Source organism: Canis aureus, chromosome 22 (assembly GCF_053574225.1).
Source record: "Canis aureus isolate CA01 chromosome 22, VMU_Caureus_v.1.0, whole genome shotgun sequence".
NCBI lineage: Eukaryota > Metazoa > Chordata > Mammalia > Carnivora > Canidae > Canis > Canis aureus.
Genome location: NC_135632.1, coordinates 18,973,840 through 18,996,577, shown reverse-complemented (window position 1 = coordinate 18,996,577; position 22,738 = coordinate 18,973,840). Strand labels below are relative to the sequence as shown.

General features: G+C 40.3%; 1 long non-coding RNA gene across 2 annotated transcripts; it reads left to right on the top strand.

Annotated features, from left to right (window-relative positions):
* The first annotated feature begins 1,865 nt into the window (after window positions 1–1,865).
* Window positions 1,866–22,425, top strand: LOC144293834 (uncharacterized). 2 transcript variants are annotated; one of them, XR_013361152.1, is made up of 3 exons: window positions 1,866–2,021; window positions 4,724–4,893; window positions 22,117–22,423. It is a non-coding gene; the product is annotated as an uncharacterized LOC144293834 (long non-coding RNA). The 2 variants fall into 2 exon arrangements; XR_013361151.1 differs by lacking the exon at window positions 1,866–2,021 and adding an exon at window positions 2,056–3,578 and having other exon boundaries at window positions 22,117–22,425.
* The last annotated feature ends 313 nt before the right edge of the window (window positions 22,426–22,738 follow it).

Below are 22,738 nucleotides of genomic sequence, written 5' to 3'. Positions count from 1 at the left end.
TTATGAGAGGGCTTCAAGAGCTCATCTGTAGCATAAACTTGGCAACCTGTGTTTGTTTACTGTCCTTCTCTTCTCCTATTATGTAGCTTCATCTCTCATTCCAGTGCCCAGCAGGGTACCTGAAATACTGGGCTTGGTCAAGGTTTGTGAAACTAACATGTAGGAAGTATTATTTATACACATTTATGTGCATTAACTCTGTTAGTACCTGTACAGCTCTAAGCAGTAAGCATTATCTTCTGTAGTTTTACACACGAGGAGATCAGGCTCAGAGACATTAAATAGCATGGCCAAGGTTACACAACTAGTGACTGGTAGAGCCAGCTCTAAGCCAGTGTGACTAATTTATATTGCTTCTCAAACAAATTGGAGGGGAAAATTACTGTAATTAAGACCATAAACTGACTTCTACAACAGAAGTGATTTCTGGATACTTTCAAATATCCTCTGGAAGGCAGCTAACTTGGTGTATGCTCTTTTATGATCAGCTAATAAGCAAAGGTAGACCTGAGCTAGACCTGAGAGGGCTAGAGGGAAGTGTACCAGTACTTCTCAAGGTGTGGTCCTCAGACTAGCAGCATCAGTATCACTTGAGAACTTGTTATAAATAAAACTTCTTAGGTCCTCTCCCAAACCTACTAAATCAGCAATTCTGAGATAAGGCCCAGAAATCTGTGTTTTATAAGCTGTCTATTTGATTCTAATCTGTGGTCAAATTTGAGAGCTACTGACCTACCCAGTAGAAAGAAAAGTACCATGTTTGGACATGGAAATGAGGAAGAAGGCAGTGAGGAATAAAACATGTTAAAAGTGGAAATTGAGGAAGAAGGCAGTGAGGAGTAAAACATGTTAAAGGTGAGAGTGGAGAGATAGAAATCTGAATCTGGAGAGATTCAGGTCTCTGTATGCCTGAGGTGGCCAGGATGGGTGCCTGAAAGAAACCTATTTCTAGGTTTCAGCCCTGGCTGTCTGAAATTTAATTTCTATTTCTGGTGTATAAATCACCTTAGTTTGCCCAAATACCCAGTAACGTCTGATTCACAGACCAAGACTTATGGAACTAATTTTTGTAAACATCAGAGAAAGAGGTTAACTTTTATTAGTTTTATCAGAGAAATGACCCACTGATGGAACTAATTCTGCAAAAACAGAAGCATAAAGCCAGAAAGACTATGAAAAAGAAGGTTGTATGGAACTTCATGAAAGTCTTAGGAAAGACACTGGAACCACTCATATCTGACTTTTAAGGGTTTATCCCATCTAGCATAGGTTGGAGAATGATCAAGTGAGGTTCTAGCCCTTGTATTTCCAGGGCTGGGACATGTTCTGGTATTGGAATGCTGACTCCTAACTCCCAGGACTGGTCGGTGCCTAACCAATTGGTATTGAAGTATGGAATATCAATATTTATATAATTGATAGGCATACTTTGTCTGGTTATCTAATGTTGCAAAATAAACCACTCTAAAATTCAGTGGCTTAAACCATGGACAACATTTATTTTGCTTATGAATCAAACTGGGATGGGGTTTGGCAGGAATAGCTCTTTTCTCTACTTGGCATCAGTTGGGGCAACTTGAAGAGATGGGCTGAGACCAACTGAAGACTTCCTCACTCATGTCTGGCTGCTGATGCTGGCTGTTGACTAGGATTTCAGCTGGGTTGGTTGGCCACAACACCTACACATGGCCTCTCTAAGTAGCCTGAGCTTCTTTACAACATGGTAGCTGGATTCCAAGATTGAGAATTCTGGTTATAAGAGCCATAAAGACATCACATTGCCTTCTATGACTTGTCTTAAAAGTCATGTGGTGTCACTTCTGCTGAGTATTCTATTGCTGAGATGGTCATAATGGCTTGTCTAATTTCTTTTTTTTTAAAATATCTTAGTTATTTATGATAGGCACACACACAGAGAGAGAGAGGCAGAGACAGAGACAGAGGGAGAAGCAGGCTCCATGCACCAGGAGCCCGACGTGGGATTCGATCCCGGGTCTCCAGGATCCCACCCTGGGCCAAAGGCAGGCGCTAAACCGCTGCGCCACCCAGGGATCCCGGCTTGTCTAATTTCAAGGAGAGGGAAAGTCTTCATTTCCTTGTGGGGAGTGGCATAGGTCAAGGGGAGTATGTGGAACCAATAACATTTAGGAAGTCATGGGGTGGATGGGTGGAAACCCAACCCTTTCATCTTGAGAGAAAGTGGCTTTCAACGATGCTCAGGCTCTGTGCAGGTTGCAAGTAGGTGGAGGTGGGGAAATGGTGGATTCAACTTTATCAGTTTACGTAAGAGAAATCTAAAAGAAATCTAAAAAGTTCAGAATGGCTGAACTGCCACATTGGGGTCAGTCTATATTCCCACAGGCTGTCATGGCTTAAAAGGTGTGAGCATGTATTACAGATTAGATGTGGATGACACAGGAAAGACTTTTGGTGGGAGATTGCTTTATGTCCTGTACTCTAGGATGTGTAGGGGATGGCGCTTAGCACACAGAGGCTGGAAATGGATAACTATATTCCTGGAAATGGATAACTATATTCCTGGAGAATGCAGCCGGTATCAGTGACAAACTGGAAGAGACAGTCTCTTCTGTTCCCAGAAGCTTTTTTTGGAATGAACACATACACACACACACACCCACACACACAGGTTTTTTTTGGCAGATGAGAAAGGAGCTAGCTAGGCTTGTTGCTTGGCTGAAGGGATTTTGAACAGTCTATGTGTGAGGTCATAGGAGACCAGGAGGGAAGAGAGGTCCTTAGACTGAGCCCAAGCCTCTGGAATCCATGGAACCTGTGGGAAGGGCTTTGGGTTTCCAAAGGCTATGGCTATGCAAAGTAAAGCTCATATTAATTTTGCCTAAATCCCAAAGGATAGGGAGGCCCTGGGTGACTCTAGATTTCAGGAGAAACTGTTCAATATCAATAACATGGTGGGTTAGGGTACTTTTAAAAATTCTGGTGGAGACTTTGTTGAAATACCTACATCTATCATTTACTCAGATTAAATTAGCACTTACTGAATGTCTATTCATTCTGGGTATGTGTGAGGTCTTTTATGATGTTTTATTTGATATTAATAATAATCATATGAAGAAATTGCTGCGAACATCTTCTTTTTATAGATGAGGCAATGGACTCACCAGGGTCAGAGAGCTGGAATGTGGCGAATTCAAAGTGAGGTCCTTAGACTCCCAGGCTGAGCCCATTTCCTATGTCACTTTAGTTGTTACCTACCTATGAGAGAAAGAGTATGTGGATGCCCAATGATAAAAATGAACAAAAATTTATAACAATTTGAAAAGGATAGGTTTGTCTAGGAATGACCAAGAAAATTAGAGGATGAAAGGCAAGGCAAAGGAGGGGGACAGAGATAGGGTCTGGGTACTTGCTCTATTGTCCTGTTTGCCCTTCATGTTATAACAGTGTATATCAATATGCTCATGAGTAGCTTGCTCCATTTTATGGATATAGCCAGTAGATTTCATGTACTTCCTAGAGAGTTGTGTTGAGAAGGATTCTGAGGCTCAGTTCTAACTCAGTGCTAAAGTTCTGTGATTATTGAGCGATGTCTGCCACAGGTAAGGGAAAACAGAGGGGCATAAATGTTGCTTATTTATCACTCCTGCATATAACAGCCTTGCTTTTTAGCTTTCATTTCTGTATACAAAAGTCGCTTCATGTTCTTCTACCTTTCACCCAGAAATCTTTGTAGCCTTTTTGAGGTTATTATATAATATATATATATATATATATATATTATTTTTAAATAAATAAATAATTTTAAAATTATTTAAATTTTAAAATTTAAAAATAATTTTTAAAATAAATATTTATATTATATATAATATATATATAAAATATATATAATATATTTTCTTATATATTCTCACATCAACATCAAAGTCTTTGTGCCTATTTACAAACAAGAATAAAAAAAAAACAAGAATGACATACTAATCTGTTTCTTGCGGGGGCGGGGGGAGGGCCACCTACATGAAGAAACAGAAAACAGACCCACTGTCCTCCTCATGCTCATTATGGCAGCTCTCACTGCCACTGGCCTTCACCAAACAGCCCTCTCTTGCCTTCTGAAAAGTATGGTGCAGAGCCTCTTTATTTCTTAAAGTACATTGACACTTATTTAGTTTTGAGATTTTTAAAGAATTTTTCAAAATCCCTTATGGTGACTGGAAATACCCTGGGGTGTTGCAAATTCAGAGTTGGGGATTATTGTGGAAAAGCTAAAGCTATGCCTGTGTTCTCAACAACCGGTGGAAAACTGCTGCTCTGGTTGTTTTGTCTGTCGAATAGCTGATGGTGGTTATTTTTGTATCAGATAGAATAAGTGGATCAGACAGAGAGCACGCACACGACAGATGGTGCTTGTATTTACATGACATCAAAATATATTTGTCTTAAAGACAACATCCTGGAACAACAGAATTGAGCCTGACTCGTTTTATGTTTTTCCCTGATTTAACTGTTTGGCTCAGCCCCAGGCAGGCAGCTTAGAATGGTAGGGAGAGAGTGGGCTTTGGAGTGGACAGAGCTGGATTGGAATCTTGGTTCTCTTCTTTGTGTTCTAGGTTGGAAGACGAGATCAATGGCATAATGGTACTAATTTTCACCCTGTGTACATGAGAGTTAACCGGGAAAATATACATGAAACCAGGTACTGCATATTCAGTAAATGTTTATTCTCCTTTTTATTCTTCCCTCTCAGCAAAAGATAAGAAGTGTGACGGTGGCCGTGACCACCATAATTACAGATGTGGGAAGTTGACTTCCTAAGATCCCAGACACCAGTGGAGAACAGAGTGGCCTGGAGGCCGAGGCAATTCCTAGCTAGCTATCTGAGTCTTGGCCTTCATTCCAGAGAATCTGGGAGTCCAGGTAAGGCATGGGGCTGAATACCTCAAGGCTCTAAGTCTACTCATCTACAGAGGAAGGCTGCCTCTCTCCTCATAGCTGAGGAAGGACAAGAATAAAGAAGGGGAGCCAGATTGTGTGAACCAAGGTAAAGACAAAACTTGAGGCACGAAGAGAAGCCATAAGCTTCAGTTTGTCCACCTTTTATGTGAAGAAGAAAATAGCGGGCTCCTTGGGAGTAGAAGTCCAGAAAGAATGTGTATCTTCCTTTAGGCTTAAGGAGGAGGAAAAGCTAGAGATCTCAGAGGGAGAGATATGATTGGGAAAGGAGACATTTTTAGGGTTTAAGAAAGGAAGCAAAGGCAGGTGGGAGGTATGGTAGTTGCCAGCTTCAGTCTGAAAATCATGGATGATTCTGGTATCTGTATAATTCTTAACTCTGTGTGTTGTGTGTGTGTATTGTGTGTGTGTGTGTGTGTGTGTGTGTGTGTGTGTGTGTATCTTAGATCCTGTTTTAGTTTCCCAGGTTTGCTGTAACAAAGTATCACAAATAATTAGGTGACTCAAAACAACAGGAATCTGACAGTTCTGGAGGTTAGAAGTCCAAGATTAAGATGTCAGTAAAGCCATGCTCCTTCTGAAACTTGCAAGGAACAACTCTTCCTTGCCTCTTCCTAGCTTCTAGTGATTTGCTGGTGATCCTTAGAGTTCCTTGACTTGCTGCTGTGTCAGTATCTCTACTTCTATTGTCACACATTATTCTCTGGTGGGGGTCTGTGTGTCTCTTCTTACAAAGACATCAGTCACACTGGATTAGGGCCCACTCTAATGATCTCATCTTAACTTGATTATACCTGCAAAGACCCTATATCTAAAGAAAGTCACATTCATAGAATTATTTTTCTAAAATATATTTAATGAATGTGAATTTTGTTGAATAGTTTATTAATATTTTCCTGAATGTATTAATATAGTTTTCCTGAATTACCTGTCCAACTCCCTTTTCCCCTTCTGTATTTGGTTCTCTTACCCCTATACATTTTCTTTGTTTTCCCATTGCACTTATTTTCTTCGCACACCATAGCATTTATTATGTTTATTATCCTATAAAGGCAGGAATGTTCACTGATGTTTCCCAACTTCCTAGAATAAGGCCTGATTCATAAAAGGTACCCAGTAATATTGTTGAATAAATGGAAATATACTTTTTCTGAATATAATTAAAATTTATGCATTTATTTTTTTGAGATTTACTTATTTGTTATTTGAGAGAGAGTGCAAGCCTGGTGGAGGGGGGAGGGGCTGAGAGAGAGGGAGAGAGACTCTCAAGCAAACTTCTTGCTGAGTGCAGAGCCCAGAGCAGGGCTCTATCTCATGACACCAAGATCGTGACCTGAGCAGAAATCAAAAGTTGGACATTCAATGGCCTAAGCCATCCAAGAGCCACTATACATTTCATATAAAATTTTCTTAGGTTATACTATTTATTTTAGATATTATTCTAATTTATAAGTCTTTTTACTATTGACAACATTTTAATATTTATAGATTGTTTTACAGATTTCTTCAAATGACCAATTTGTTAAATTTACCAAATGACAAATGTACTGATTTATAAGAAGTTTTTACTATGATGTTTACACTAATTTGAGATGGTTTTATTTTATTTATTTATTATTTTTTGAGATGGTTTTAATAACTGGAAAGATTCTATGAAGTGTTAGCTTACAGGTTTTCATTTTGTCTTCCTAACAGTGTTTTAAAAAATGTTCCCTCCATTTCTGATGTCCCAGCTGGAAGGAGTTGGAGCAGAAGGAGGGTCTATTCTACAGGAGGAAGTTAGCAAGGGTGTGTTGGTGCCCAGCCCAGCATGGGCTGCTGATCCTGAGGGAGTGGAGACTTCAGGACAGGCTGGGAGTGAGGTGGGTGGGGGTGGTGGAACACAGGGCACAGGGATGGAAAGCTAAGGACATATGACAGTCTGAAGACACTGGGTCATAGCTCCCAACAACCTCTTAGGTCCTGCCAATTCTTCCAACACAGATTTTCAAATTTGCTTTCAGTGAATTGATCTGCAGTACCCATTGTTGTAGAGAGAAACTATGAATTCTCCAAAAATCTGATTATAGTTGCTTTAGTCTGAGATATTAGGTGCCCTAATTATTAATTCTAATTGGATAAAATATGCATAGGAACGTGGTCTTGAATCTTTAAAGAAATGCTTTTTACTTCTCTCTAAATGTAGATACATTTTAAACTGTTCTTTTGGGTCCCATACCTCATGCAATTTAAGCTTTGATTGGCTCACACTCTATGAAACATGCTGCCCCTTGTGTCTGGACCACGTGTGGAGTTTCCCCTTAAGGGAATAATTGTTCCTCCATAGAAGCTCCTCATGGGCTTGGATTAGAAAAGGGGAATCTTTGTCTCTCTTAAGGGTAGGGAGAGCAGGGCACTGGACTCAGGTGAGGAGGGGCTGGAGATTTCTATGGATGCCTGTTCTAGTACTTGATGTGTAAGAACTAGTCAGGATCCCTGAGGCAGATTTGTCTTAGTGAGTCCCAGGGTTACTTCTTATGAGAGTAGTGGAGGAGCCTGTGTCCCTGTTTGGATGGAATTGGGGCAACAGAATTATGTTGCCTGGAGAAGCCACCAAGTGAGTGTTGTGAGGAAATGGCAGAGTTGAAGAACACCAGTGGGTGAGAGAAATGTTATCTGTCAGAGGCAACAGATGAGCTTGGAGACAGATCTAGGGGATACGTGAGTCCTCCATGGGGATGGGCAGTAGTGGCAGCTGAGACTGAAGAGGCAATTTGTCTCCATGCCACAGCCTCCAAGAGGAGGACTCAAGATGGACCCCAAGGCTCATGTCATAATTTATTGCTGTACCAGACAATGAATTTAAAGAATAGAAATGTAGAGAGATGAGCTAATGATAAGTAGGACGAGATCTGTGATGGCACCCTGTACTTAGCTGGGTTAATTCTTGAGAGACAGTGATAATGGGGAGCATTAGACCTCTGGATTCGAAGGCCACCTCTATCACTCACTAAACTTTGCTTTGCTCAGCTGTCTGTACTCATCCTAGTGTTATTGTGAAGATAAAATGTAATTAAGTTAAATGTTGTGCAGCTCTTGGATCAATTTCTGGCCCCTGAAAGCCTCCATTATTAGCTATTGTTGCTGTTCCTACTCTTTCTAGGTTTTCCTTGTAAAAACCAGCATGAATTTTGGAAACAAACTACTACTTCAACAATACATATTTCATTAAGTTTTCATGGGAGCCTGTGAAGTAGGATGAAAGAATTGACAGAGAAATACACTCAAATCCACTTTCTTGTGGGGAGCCTTTCAGTAAACTGCCCCCCTCCTCCCAGGCAGCTTTTACAATCCCTCCCAGGACCCACAAGAAACCTGTGAGTCCTAGGTCACATTAAGGGACTTCATTCTCTCTCTCTCTCTCTCTCTTTTTTTTTGTATAATTTTTTATTGGAGTTTGATTTACCAACATAAAGTGTAACACCCAATGCTCATGCCATCAAGTGCCCCCCTCAGTGTCCATCACCTAGTCACCCCATCCCCCTGCCCACCTCCCCTTCCACTACCCCTTGTTCATTTCCCAGAGTTAAGAGACTCTCATGTTCTCTCACTCTCTCTGATTTTTCCCACTCATTGTCTCTCCTTTCCCCTATGATCCCTTTCACTATTTTTTATATACCCCGTATGAGTGAAACCATATAATGTTTGTCCTCCGATTGACTTACTTCACTCAGCATAATACCCTCCAGTTCCATCCATGTCAAAGCAAATGGTGGGTATTCGTCATTTCTAATGGCTGAGTAATGTTCCATTGTATACATAGACCACATCTTCTTTATCCATTCATCTTTCGTGGACACTGAGGCTCCTTCCACAGTGTGGCTATTGTGGACATTGCTGCTATAAACATTGGGGTGCAGGTGTCTCGGTTTTTCACTGCATCTGTATCTTTGGGGTAAATCCCCAGCAGTGCAATTGCTGGGTCATAGGGTAGCTCTATTTTTAACTCTTTGAGGAACCTCCACACAGTTTTCCAGAGTGGCTGCACCATTTCACATTCCCACCAACAGTGCAAGAGGGTTCCCCTTTCTCCACATCCTCTCCAACATTTGTTGTTTCCTGTTTTGTTAATTTTCCCCGTTCTCACTGTTGCAGGTGGTATCTCATTGTGGTTTTGATTTGTATTTCCCTGATGGCAAGTGATGCAGAGCATTTTCTCACGTCCTTGTTGGCCATGTGTATGTCTTCTTCGGAGAAATTTCTGTTCATGTCTCTTGCCCATTTAATGATTGGATTGTTTGTTTCTTGGGTGTTGAGTTTGATAAGTTCTTTATAGATCTTGGATACTAGCCCTTTATCTGAGATGTCATTTGCAAATATCTTCTCCCATTCCGTAGGTTGTCTTTTAGTTTTGTTGACTGTTTTGTTGTGCAGAAGCTTTTTATCTTGATGAAGTCCCAAGAGTTCATTTTTGCTTTTGTTTCCCTTGCCTTCATAGATGTATCTTACACGAAGTCACTGTGGCCAAGTTCAAAAAGGGTGTTGCCTGTGTTCTCCTCTAGGGTTTTGATGGATTCTTGTCTCACATTTAGATCTTTCATCCATTTTGAGTTTATCTTTGTGTATAGTGTAAGATAATGGTCTAGTTTCATTCTTCTGCATGCAGCTGAAGGGGCTTCATTCTCATAAACATACACTTCTCTGCCGGACTGGTGCTATCTGCGGACTTTTATGGAACCTGGATCAGGTCTTGTTAATTTTATATTATTCCCAGCATTGATCCCAAGCTTCATCATATCTATTTAGTGACTACATGAATCAGCAGACTTTTTAACTCTTACTCCTGATTAAGATCATATTGTAACATAGAGAGGAGAAAAATTAACTGAGCTTTTTCAAATCTCACTCAAAGTCTTATCTGTTCTTTCTGAATGTTTAGCTAAATCTGCTTCACAAAGCTTAACAGGTACCGCTCCTCTAGTTTTAAAGAAGTGCTCTCCTGGAGGCTGACTTGGAAGGCCTGGCTGATTCCCCAACCTGTAATAAAGTGTATGTATAAAGATAGCAGTGTTGTCATACAATTTAATTAGTACATCATTCAGACATTTGGACCAATGCCTGGTTCTTTTTTTGTATGTTCATTTAGCTTTTAGTCTAACTCCCACATGAAATAAACAAAAAGGCTAATTGCTTTTGGATTTTAGCACTGGGTGAAATACCTGGATTCATTATGTGAATCATATTTTATAGGTGGATTAAGGGTTATATTGGTAAATGAAAAATTCTAGGATGACAGCTGTAATACTTAAAGCAAGGCAATTGAAAGGTTTGGTCTCCCAAAGGTAGCATATGACTCCATCTGACATGTACCTAGTTTTCATAGCAACATAAAATGTTTGTACATTGATGAGAACATTGTCTCAGGATGGTAAGATTTTATATCTCATCGCTCTGAACAGTTGTGTGCTGGTAAATGTTTAAAAACTAGCTCTCCAGGAAAAAAGAAGAAATCCCGATTTGTAGTGTTTACCAATTTCCAAGGTGTAAATATTCCTGCAGTGGTTAATTTCAAATCACTAATGGGGAGTTGGAAAGAGATGCACATAATTGGCTCTCATCAACCCATTTGAGCTCCTTTTTTTTTTCTAATGATACAAGGGGGAGGTAGGTGTGGAGCTCAAAGCCTAGGGTGGGTTTTCCAGTAGTTTCTGCAAGATACCTGGTGGGATAAAGTGACAATATGTGACTGCCACATATTTTCCACATCCATATAATGAAGGACCAGCTGGGGAATTGACAGAGTGTAATGGGCTTTGAAAGCATTTGCACAGTGCATGGTATTCAATAAATGGCAGTTGTTATTATGTGAGGACTGAGGTAGTAAGAAAGAAGATGGGACTTATCCCCAGTCAATGATCTTTGTACCTTTTGTGCATCAAATGTTCTGCTTAGTGCTGGATTAGAGAAAATTCAGGCCTAGGCCCTCTATTTGGGGACTGGCTGCATATGGGAGATCTCTGTGGAGTGTGGTTTGGATTAGTCACAGAACCTGCCTCTTTCTCATTTCCCATGACAGTAACTGCATGATTATTATACCCCAATCAGAATTTTGGCTCCAGCTGCCTCGCAGCAGATGTACAGACCACCTGGGACAAACAGGAGTTTTTCTGGTGGTCTTCCAGGCATGGCTGGTCCTCCAGGGTGCTAGAAGTTTGAGTCCCTCAGCTACAGAACCGGCACTGTCATCTGGCAGCTTCCCTAAGAAATGATTGCAGCATATGAATGAAGAGTGAAGTTGGGGCCCTACCTAAAGTCTCAAAGAGAATTTGTGAAGATGATAATAACTAGTATGGTTTATCCCTTATCCTTGCCAGGCATTGTGTTGAGCCCTTTGCAGCTATTATTCATTTAGCCCTCACAATACCCCTATGAGGTTAAGCTTCTTGCTCAAGATCACACTGTAGGGTCAATGATGGGATACCATTCAGATGGTTTGACTCCCAAATTTAAGCTGTTTACTCCTAAAGTATATAATCTCTCTCTCTCAACCTGGAAAATGGACATTATAACTCAATTCTTGTTGAGGCACAGGCACAAACCATGAATGTCTTCAAGTCCTTCATCCAGCTCTTCTATCCACTGACCCAGAAGGCCTGGTTCTGAAAGTGCCCTTCATGGCCCTGCTCGGGGGGTGGGGAATTCGGATAACTCCTCCACCAACCCCATCTGACCACGTCCCCATCTGCCAGTTAAATTCCAGGACCTGGTCTCACTCCCACATATTACACTGATGGAATATGTCTTCTACCAGTTTCCCAAGGGGGTCCATGAATTTGGTCCCAAAACCTCCATAACCCAGGCCTGCCCATATGGAGCTGGCTTAAGATTCAAGTTATGATTTTCTTGTCAAACACCCAATTGAATTAGTGAGCATTTGCAAAAATATCATGACTGAGAAAAACCCAAATCTTCCATGGAGGAGAACAAAGTGTGCATTTTGCATGTGAGGAGTCACGAATGACTAGAGGCCTGAGGACAGACTGTGGTAGATAGCCTTCCATGACCTCATGTCTTTTTTTTTTTTCCCCCTTCTCCAATCACTTCTTAAGTATGAACTGGACCTAGTAACTCACTTCTAATTAATACAATCCTGCGGGAGTGATGGGATATCACTTCTGAGGTTAGTTTACCAAAACACTGACTTTAACTGCTAAGTCTCTCCTGTTCTCTCAGAGCTCTCACTGCAGAGAGAGCAAGTTTCCATGTTACAAGTAGCCCTATGGAGACACCCACATAGCCACCATCAGCCATCAAGCATTTACAGTCAACCCCCATATGAAAGGGCTTCAAAAGAGGTCCTTCCCCCACAAAAATTCTCTGTTTTTCAAACTGGATTTAGGATGGCCGTGCCACAGATATGTGATACTTGCTGGATAAAAACCATAGAATTTCATTTCCTGAAAATTGTAAGCTTTTACTTATAATATAAGCTAAGGAACCCTTTCTATAATTAGTAACTATTTCAAACCAAGGCCTCAAAAAATTAAATTTTCTTTCACAGTCCTTTTAACAATACTTAGTGGTTGAGGCAGGGCATGACTTATAAATGGTATCTCCTTACAGCTAAGTTTTTAATGGGTACTGGAACTCAGAAAGCACTACAATTAAAATCCTTTAAACACATTCCAGAATCCAGGCTTGTCATAGAGTCTGCCTGGCTGTATGACTAATTAATAAAATTATCAAAGTTTTACGTTGTAGAATTCAATTTTGCAATAAGTATTCTTTCCAAATTATTATTATTTCTCTCTGTCAAGGTTGATATTAAAAGCTATTCCCAAACTTTTCATACCCCTGGCTGATGGCCCAGCTGAAATTTGCTATGTGTTAGCAGTAGATATCCCAGTGTCTTGCCTGGTGGGTAGAACGTCTTTGAGGTGTGTTGTATCCTGCTTCCACAGATGACCCTGCTCAATTCAGCCCCAGTGGACCACTCTGGTAACCTTTATGTGAACACACCCTGTACTGGCTTCATTCCCCCTCCCTGTCTTATTCTCTACATCTCTACCCATCTTCTTTCTGGAACCACTTCTCAAACTACCAGCATTTGAATGTTTTTGGGTGCTTACCTCTGTGGACCCCAACCTAAGATCATATTTAATGTCCATGGTCCTGGTGCTCAGTAACAATAACTTTGAGAACTTGCTATGTACTAAGCACTAAGCTGTTTTCTTGTTTCCTAGCTGATATTACTGCTGCCTCAGTTCTGAGGTGTTAGTGAGAAAGCAGAGATGCTCAGCCTACCACCCCTACCATATGAAGTTCACTTGGAGGGTCCATCCTTGCCTCCAGCCACAGGGCAGACCCTTGTCTTTCTCACTGTGAATGAATAATCCTGGAAGCCGGGGGTGCCACTGGTGAGGTTGCAGTGTGAAGGACAAGGCTTGGCACTTGTAATTGAGAGATGGATCCTGTGGCCCTAGCCCTAACATCGATCAGTTGTAAGTTGGGCACTTCATTAAAACTCTGTGAGAACTCATTTCTTCATCTAGAAAGTAAAAGGGCTAGGCAAGGTCAGCATTTCTTAAAATGTGTTCTGTAGAAACAATGGCTTCTCTAGACATTTTCTGAAATAAAATTCCTTGCTTAAAGAAATGTGGGAGATGTTCCTTACCAAGCCGCCTCTGGTAGATTCACAATACACATGTACATGTTAAAGACTGTGAGGCGTCTTGCATGAAATAAATGTTTTTAGCATTGTTTAACCTGGTGTTTCCTACATGGGTTTCTCCCACAGAATTCCTTTTAGGCACAGCACCTATTAATATCCTGCAGAATTGCTATTAGAAAGAATGGAGATTCCTGGACTCATAGCCAGAGGTCTTGCCAGGGCTGGCGTTTGACTGATTGGAATACTTGTTAAAGGTATGAGAAGAATGCATGGTGGTATGACTAGCTTGTAAATTTATGGAAGAATAGTTCTAGGGAGAGACTAAAGACTCTGTGGGCACACTGGGTTATTCTGTCTTTCTGAGTACCGTTCTCCTCCTGAGATCAGCAAGGGGGTTTTCAGTCATTTTGTATAAATAGTGAGGTGGGGAGGTAAATGGTAGAGAGAAGCAGGTGCAGAGCAGTGTTTTCAGTGCAGAGGCCCAGGGACCCACACTCTCCTTATCCACTTTGACCAATGGGGATGCAGATGTGCTGTCTGCTTGTTTCGTGGGTTCTGCTTTTACTAGTGTTTCGAGCTTTGAGTCTTCAGAAGAGGCTAATGACATCTCTTATTTTTGTTGGCTTCCAGTCTATTCCCTTCATATTAGAAATAATCGTTCCATTGTCCTGGGGTAACTCTTCCCCAAAATTCAAGTCATGTGTTAAGCCTCATTCTCTAACTATAGGGCCATAGTATGACACAATCCTGGGGAAATTGACATATTTCATTCAAGGATCAGCAAGCCAACCAAGCTGGTCCAATGGGACTCAATTATGGGACCTTTTTATTTTGAATGATTTGGGACAAAAAGCTCTTTGTCCTCAGAATGTAAGCTGGAGATGCTGTGGGCTGTACCTGGAGATACCAGCCAAAGGAAAAAGTCAGTACAGAGGCAAGAGGGTCAGAGGGAGGGGCTGAGTTCTGTACATGGGCCAATAAATATGCTTAAGCTAATTAAAAGTCTTCAACTTATCTTAAAAAAATGTTGTGTGGTTAGCATTAGGATTTTTTTTTTTAATGAAGATTGGTCTCTGACTTAATGAGGTATAAACATAAGGCAACTTTTCAGATTTCTTCAAGTATCTAGGGAGTTGTTGTTACTCCGGTCAGGGCTCAGTGAGTCTCAAAATTCAAAGAGGAAAAAAGAGACGAGAACTTCCTATAGGAAAGCTTTCCACTGTGCAGGATATTAAGTCATACTACTCAGCACTTTTATTTTTTGGTCATGGTCTTAGCTTGGACTGCTGTAACAAAGTCACACAAACTGAGCAGTCACACAAACTGACAACTAAAATTTATTTCATGCCGTTCTGGAGGCTGCAAGTCCAAGATCAGGATGCCAGCATGGTCAGGTTCCAGTGAGGGCCCTCTTCTGAGTTGCAGATGGCTTCTTATATTCTTATATAGTAGAAAGAGGAATCTGACTCTCTGGCCTCTTCTTATAAGGGCACTAATCTCATTCATAAGGCCCCAGCCTCATAATCTTATCACTGTCCAGAGGCCCCACCTCTAAACACTATTACTTTGGAGGTTAGATATAAACATGAATTGTGGCCGTGGTGGGGTGTGGGGAAAGGGAACACAGACACTCAGTTCACAATAGTAACTCTTCTTGGAAGTTTAAACAAGAGAATTTCAGCTGACCTAAAACTCTAGCTCTCTTAACAAGTCAGGAAGAAATTAAGACATGATATCTTCTGAAATTATTTCTTCTGTTTGCTCCTCATTAAGCCACTTTCTTTTCTTCTTCATCCACTTCTCTGCCCTTGTTTTTGTTGATATTATCTACTATGCAACTTGTACTTCAACTTTTATCACTAATTGAATTAATTTGGAGTTTAAAATGGAGAGACCCCAGCTATTTTTTTTTGTTTTGTTTTAAATCAGCAGTGTTATATATTTTAGTGTTGTTCATTTAATGGTCTATTGTAAATTCACTACTTGTCATATAGCAGCACAGTTATTTCCCATTCTTTTGAAAGAGAATTTGGCACTTTACCTTGGATCCTTTCATACTTCTTAGAAGGATGTTAGCACACAAGAAGACTCAGCTTTGACTGCCGTTGATTGTGTGTACATGTGTGCACATGCACATTTGTGTTTGTTGATCACTTCACATCTCTCAGTATAGACAAAAGTGATTGTAGTGTAACTGGCCACATTAGAATGTAATATATCAGAATCCAGGTTTTCCCAGTCTGGCCTCTCCAGTTCTCCTTAATCCCTGAGGCTCTCATGCTGTGAGTGGAGGAAGAGCTGGAGGCCAGCCTCTCTCCAGGGCTCCTTGCCTGGATTTGGCAGTGTGTGGATGCTCTGTTCTGTCTGGCAGTTAGCTGGAGCCTCCATGGCCATTGGGGTCCAGCAGTCTGGATTATTGACTGGAATTTTCCATAATTTAACACCTAATACTAAAATGTTTGTCTATCACCAGAGCCTCCATGTTAGGTAGTCCCTTTCTTCATCCCTTTCAATGTGAAAATGGAGTGAACTTTACCCAGGTCACCTTAGCTCAGGTGTCTAGCAGGCTCCTCTTCAACTTCCCATCTCTTTCTGGATAATAGCTCAACCCTTTAGCAGTACATTCAAGGCCCTCCTGGACCTGGCTCTTGCAGCAGTTCCAACCTTATTCCCATTCCCTCCTCCTATATTTAAGCCATGTCAGATGCCATAAAGGGTCATGGACTTCTGGCTGCTTGTACTCACATCCCTGGATATCTGAGACTTCCTTCTCATCTTTTAAAATGTTCACTGTGAAGCCATTCTTGACCCAGCTCAGGTGTGTTGGCTGACCCCTTCTCTATGTGAATAAATTTTCACAGCAACTGTGGCTATTTAGATAAATTCATTAACTAATTAATTCAAATGTCTCTTTAAACTGGTGCAGCCACTCTGGAAAACTGTGTGGAGGTTCCTCAAAGAGTTAAAAATAGACCTGCCCTACGACCCAGCAATTGCACTGTTGGGGATTTACCCCAAAGATACAGATGCAATGAAACGCCGGGACACCTGCACCCCGATGTTTATAGCAGCAATGGCCACGATAGCCAAACTGTGGAAGGAGCCTCGGTGTCCAACGAAAGATGAATGGATAAAGAAGATGTGGTTTATGTATACAATGGAATATTACTCAGCTATTAGAAATGATAAACCGTCAGCTTCTATAGAGATCTACATCTCCTTTTCCTCTCTGTCTTTAACATGTGGCATAATACCTGAATCATATAGGAGCTCAGAAAATATTTGTTGGATAAATGAATGCAATAGACAAATAGCACTACTGATAGTTCATGTTAGAAATAAATCACCATGACAATGTTCTATGTCTTGACACGGGTTTTCTTTTTACAGGCATGTACATTTGTCAATATTTACAGAATAAAATTAAATAAAATTAAAATTCATACAAAATTCATACAATTCTCTTTATATAAAATTTCATTAGGAAAAAAAATATTGTCAATAAACCTTGAACTCTGGTTAATTATCAGTGTGATGAAGTGTGTTTAGAGGGTAGTATACTGGTGTCTGCAACTTAAGTTGAAATGCACCAAAGGATGTGATGGATTGGTAAATGGATAGGGAAGGTAGAAAATGTATAGCAAATATAGAAAACTGCTGATCATAGAGTCTAGATAGTGGATATACATGGGGTGTACATGTCACAATTTATTCAGCTTTTCTACTTATTTGAAAATGCTCATAATAAAATATTGGAAATAAAGAATTCACCAAAGGATGTACTTATTGCTTACAGAACCAAGAAACCCAGGGTTTAGTTCTGGAGCAATATTGTATTTAAAGATAATTCAAAGCTTTACAGGTTAACCAACTACTTAAAATCCCCTGTGCATGCCTGTTCCTTAGTACGGGAAACTCCCAGGAGGCTTTCAGTCTCTTACCTGCAAAGCTTGCTGTCTATCATTCACGGCCTCTGGTCCCATCAGCTTCATCCCTCCTTTATCCCTGCCTTCTGTGTAAGGAGCAGCCCATAGGCAGGAATTATGGATGTACCCTCTTCCCCTACCGAGACAGCTTTTTACTTCTTTGCTTCTTTTTCTTACAAGGGGGCTCTTGTCCTTTGTCTTTTAGAATCAAGGTGAGGGAAGAAGGTAGGGACAAAAGGTTCATTGCTTTGGACCATGGCTATGAAAGGGAAAGTTGGGAGGCTTGCACATGAAAGATGTTTACAAGAGGGAATAAATTATTGCTTTCTCCTCTAAAACAGAAGTGAGGAAACTGAAGGCCATGCTTTCTTTGGAAAAGGGGTATGGTTTCTTTTTTCAACATTTTTTCTTCCTCATCTTTTATTATTGGCAGAAAATACATTATCAAAAATAAAAAGTCTGAAAATCTATTTCCCTTAAAACATGTGAAGTACATATATTTGGCTGTCTTTGGGCAGCAATATTTTGAAAAAAAATTAGGTGGCAACAGAATACATCCTTTCCATCCCTATAAACTTCAAGTAAGCACTCTTTCAGCCTCCAGTCAGTGTTTAATCAGCATACCATAACTTTTATGGGACTGAAATGAAATGCTTCTGAGACACTAAATTTCAAAATGTTGCTGTAAACTTTGGTCATCTGAGTTTGATTTACATATGATGGCCTCATCGACTGTGATCATGGGGATAATGATGATTGTTGGTGTTGATCATTTGAGAAAATATACATACATAGACACATACCACCATACCCTCCATCTGCTTGGTGTCTTTAGCATATTGGACAGGGAGTAAGTAGCAAAGGTGAATCACAGCTATTGTTATATATCAAAAAACAAGCATACTTTACATGAATTTTAAGATAACATCAGTGCATTAGTTAGGAAGCTTTTATCTGGAAGTAACACGTGAGCTTAAATAATAAAGAAAATTTATTAATTCATGTAGCCATAAAGTATAAGTTTAGGTAAAGCCTAATCTAGAGGTTCATGATGTCATCAGGGCCCTGGCTTCATTTCTTTGCAGTTTTTTCTACATTTTGGCTTCATCATCTATTTGGTCTGCTTTGTCATAGTAAAATATTTGGAGGAGTTTTAAACTTCCTATTTCCAGAGGAGGCAAGAGAGCATTTGATTAGCTAGGGGATGGAATGTGCTGATTTGGTTAGATTTAAGACATGTGCCTACCTTTGGCACCAGAGAGCAGAGTTAGTTTCCTTGGAGCCACGTGGATCCCCAAATGGATCCCCAAATGTATCCCCAGATGTAAAAAGGATGGGAGGGAGGAACAGATATTGAAGAAAGTTACCTTAAATATCCACTACAAATCATCAACTTCCCTCTTGTGACCTTATTGAAGTTTCTTCAATAAAAATCAAGCAATGAAGACCAGACAGATATCATTTTCCCTATACAAAACAAACATCAAATATGCTGAGGATATGAAAAGACATTGGAAACAGCAAGGGCTTTTTGATATCCAATTTAATAGACTGTCACCTTTTTTATTTCTATTTTTCTCACCAGAATAGTACTGACATGAGTCTATTCTCTCTCTGCTGGTTCATTTGGCAGAGTTCACAGGTCAATGTATATAGAAAGGTGTAACTAAAGGAATAGAGCAGAGAATAAGGGAGAGGAGCATTTAAATATATGTTGAAGTGCGTAGAGGAAGAGCATGCACATTTATTGAGTACCTATGGCAGCAGGCCAGATAGGCATTTATGAGTATTGTGGTTTTGTTTTTTTAACAGAGAAAATGCTGAAAGTGAAGGTTTGAAAATGGAAAGAAAGTACTGTTAAACATAAAAATGTTCAAGGAAAAGATAAGGGAAGGAAAAATCTCTGACCCAGTAAAGGATGGAGATAGGGTGAGAACAGAACTAAAAAAAAAAAAAAAATGTGATTAGTTTGAACTCTGGATTTAACTGTGGGCTTTCCATATGGTAAACTGCATGCAAAGCAAAGCAATGCTATGGAAAGATCATTAGGCTGGAAAACAGGAAACCTGGGTCAGCCCAACCTAGACCACTGCCACAACATGTGATAGGCTGTGTGCCCTCTTTGCTTTAAAGAACAATATTCCTTCTGATTGTGACTTCCTGAGGGGGAAAGCATAGTCCAGAGTGAGGACAAAAACTGAAGAAAAGAATTTACTACTCAGAAGATCATGGACACTCAGTAAAGAAATCTGGTTGAATAGATGACTAGTGAGTTGGAAATTTCTTTTGATCTATTAATATCTATTATCTCTCTCCACCTGGTTAGTTATCCATGTATCATCTACATTCCTTTCTGGGTTCTGTAAGAGTTGAGGATGCATATAGAAACTTGTATAATAAAATAGTGAAATATATATAAAAAGTTTTGGATGAAACATGTAGATATGTGGGCCCAACTTAGTTTCCATAATTGATCTGTTTGGCTCTGAGCTTTCTGGCAGATAAAGAAGAAAAAGGAAAAATCACCTGGTTTATAATTTTCAATATCTATCTATGAACATTACAAATACTAGTTCCTTAGTGTGGGAAACCAAACCTTTTATAGAAATAAGGTCCATAAGGAAATATTTTTTGCACAGAATATGGAGGACTCGAAGGGAAGAGTATTGGGTGAAAGGACCTTGTAGCTCAACAGAATGGAAGAAAAGAACCCAAGAGTAGTGTGAAAACTCTGTTTTCATACAACCTAGCTCAGATTAGTACAGAAAGTAGGAGCATTCTAAAGAGATGGTAACATGAAGAAACAATGGGCTGATGATGACAGGGAATAAGTCTTTCTGGGGAGAATTCCCGTCAGAGAAATGGTTTGGGTTTTGGAGGAGACTATGATGAAGTAATTTGTGAAACGAGGAGTGCTGCTAGCTGCTGCTAAGTGTTACTGAGTGTCCTATCTCAGTGTCAAAATGGGCAATGCTGGGAGGACATGCCTTCACTTCTCTCCTGTGTATTTCCAATCTAGTTGGCTGCAAGCAGCCCCAGGTGGCTAGCCTGGGTGCCTCTAAGCTGGGCTCCTTGGTCATAGCCAGAAAAGACCAGGAGGGTGGGGGTGGGGTGGGGGTGGGGGAAGGATCTTTGGCCTAGAGTTGATCTTCCCATTGGTATGTCTACTGGAGTGGAACAAGGTAAGTTGTTTCCTTGAGGAGCCTGTGGCTTTTTGTATATGTTGGGGACAGGGCTCCTGGGGAGCAGCAGCAGTAATAAGGGTGAGAAATTATCTCCACAGGCTTTCCTAAGACTGGGCCCCCACTGAGAATGAATGGGATATACATTAGCACTGGGGTATCTTTATACAAATCATGGGGAAAAATTTTTATAATATTCAATTCCTATTTTTTTCTAAGTGACAAGTGCTTTATATGCAGTCTTAATATACAACAAATCTTTTTTTAAAAGATTTATTTAGAGCACGCATGTGTACAGGGGGTGGGTAGGGGCACAGGGAGAGGTCGAGAAAGTCTCAAGCCAACTCCACACTGAGTCTAGAGCCCCTTGTGGAGCTCTATCCCACGACCTGAGATGGCAACTTGAGCCTAAACCAAGAGTTGGACTCCTAACTGTGTCACCCAGGTACCTCAATATAATAACTCTTTATATGATATATTATAATCCTTGTTTTAAAATTTGGAAGTAAGTTTGGCCGATTTGGCTTGTATTAAATTCAGGTCTGGTTCTAAGACCCAACTTCCTGTATGGTACCACATCACTTCCTATTTAAACTACAAAGAGTCATTTGTCAGCTAGCCTCAATGTTCAGTTCTTCGAATCAGTCAGAATAGGTCAGGTCTTATTGTGGGATGTTGTGGTAACAAACGCCCTCTAAATCTCAGTGGCTTAAAACAACTTGGTGCCATTTCCTGATCATGCTACATGTCAATTCTGCTTCATGCTGTCATTCTTTCGGGATCCAGCAGACAGGGCAGCCTTTCTTTGGAGAGGTGCCCAATCTTTAGGCAGAAGGCAAAGGAGAGTATGAAGATTGCACATTAGCTCTTAAAGTTTCTACCTGGAAGTTTTAAATCACCTGAGTCAAATGTCACTGGTCAAAGCTAATCATCTGGCCAAATGAGACTCTATGGTACTAGGGTAAGGCAATTCCCAAGAGCAGAGCTTCAAGTATCCCTCCCCTTTCCTAAATTCAGTTGTAGATAAAATATATATGCACAATCCAACCCCTTTACATGCATTATGACCTTGGGCAGTACATATAACAGTACAGCTTTGGGCAAATTATTTAATAATTCCACGTAATAATACCACAGAGTTGTGAAGATTAAATGAGAAAACTGCCTTTCTTTATTCTATGTACATTTTTCATTGAAAAGTATAGAATTGAGGACATACTGTATATATAATTTCACATTCTGCTTTCAAAGTTAATGTTATTTCATAAACATTTCCCCAAGTTATTATAAACCCCTTGTAGGAATCCTTATTATATTAGAATAATATTATAGGACACATTCTAAAGTAAGATATACATTTCTATATAAAAGGGTATTTTGCATTTGTAAGATGTTCCCAATTTTCAGTGGCTCCTTATCATCCAAATAGGTGCCACTTCATTAAAGGAAGGAGTGGAAGCCCAGGCTGGAATAGCCCCCAACCGTTCCCCGGTGAGATGAATCAAACCTCCCACTGAGGACAACAGGCTCCGGTACATATTCGCTTTTCCAAATAAAGGCTCTGGAGAACGTCTCCCCAAAGAACACAGAGTGCACAGTGCTGTTTTGTAGGTCAAGGAGAAAGCCCTAAGGTATATATATATTTTTAAAAAGGTAGTTACCAAAGGAAGTGGATAAATTGAAATTGCTGCATAGAAAACACTTGGTCACTGCAGCTTGAATATTAGCGACCTGGTAAGGAATGGAAAGAAGATAATTCACTGTCCTTAAACAATTTAGAGGATCATGAATATGAGAGAACATTAGCACATCTCACTTCTCTGGTCATGCTTTGTGCCATGGGCCATCTATTCTGGATCCTTTAAGAGCTGGGACCTTGAAAACAAAACTTTCTATCAAAGGTACTTTTTAAAAAAGTATTATTTCTCTGGATTTAATTGCCATGACTCCAGCGCCCCCCCCCCCCCCCGCCTCCCTCTTTCCTCTGACATACAGGAGAAGGAGTAGAGGAGCACTTAAGAGCGGGGGGATGTAAAGAAACTTCCATAAAT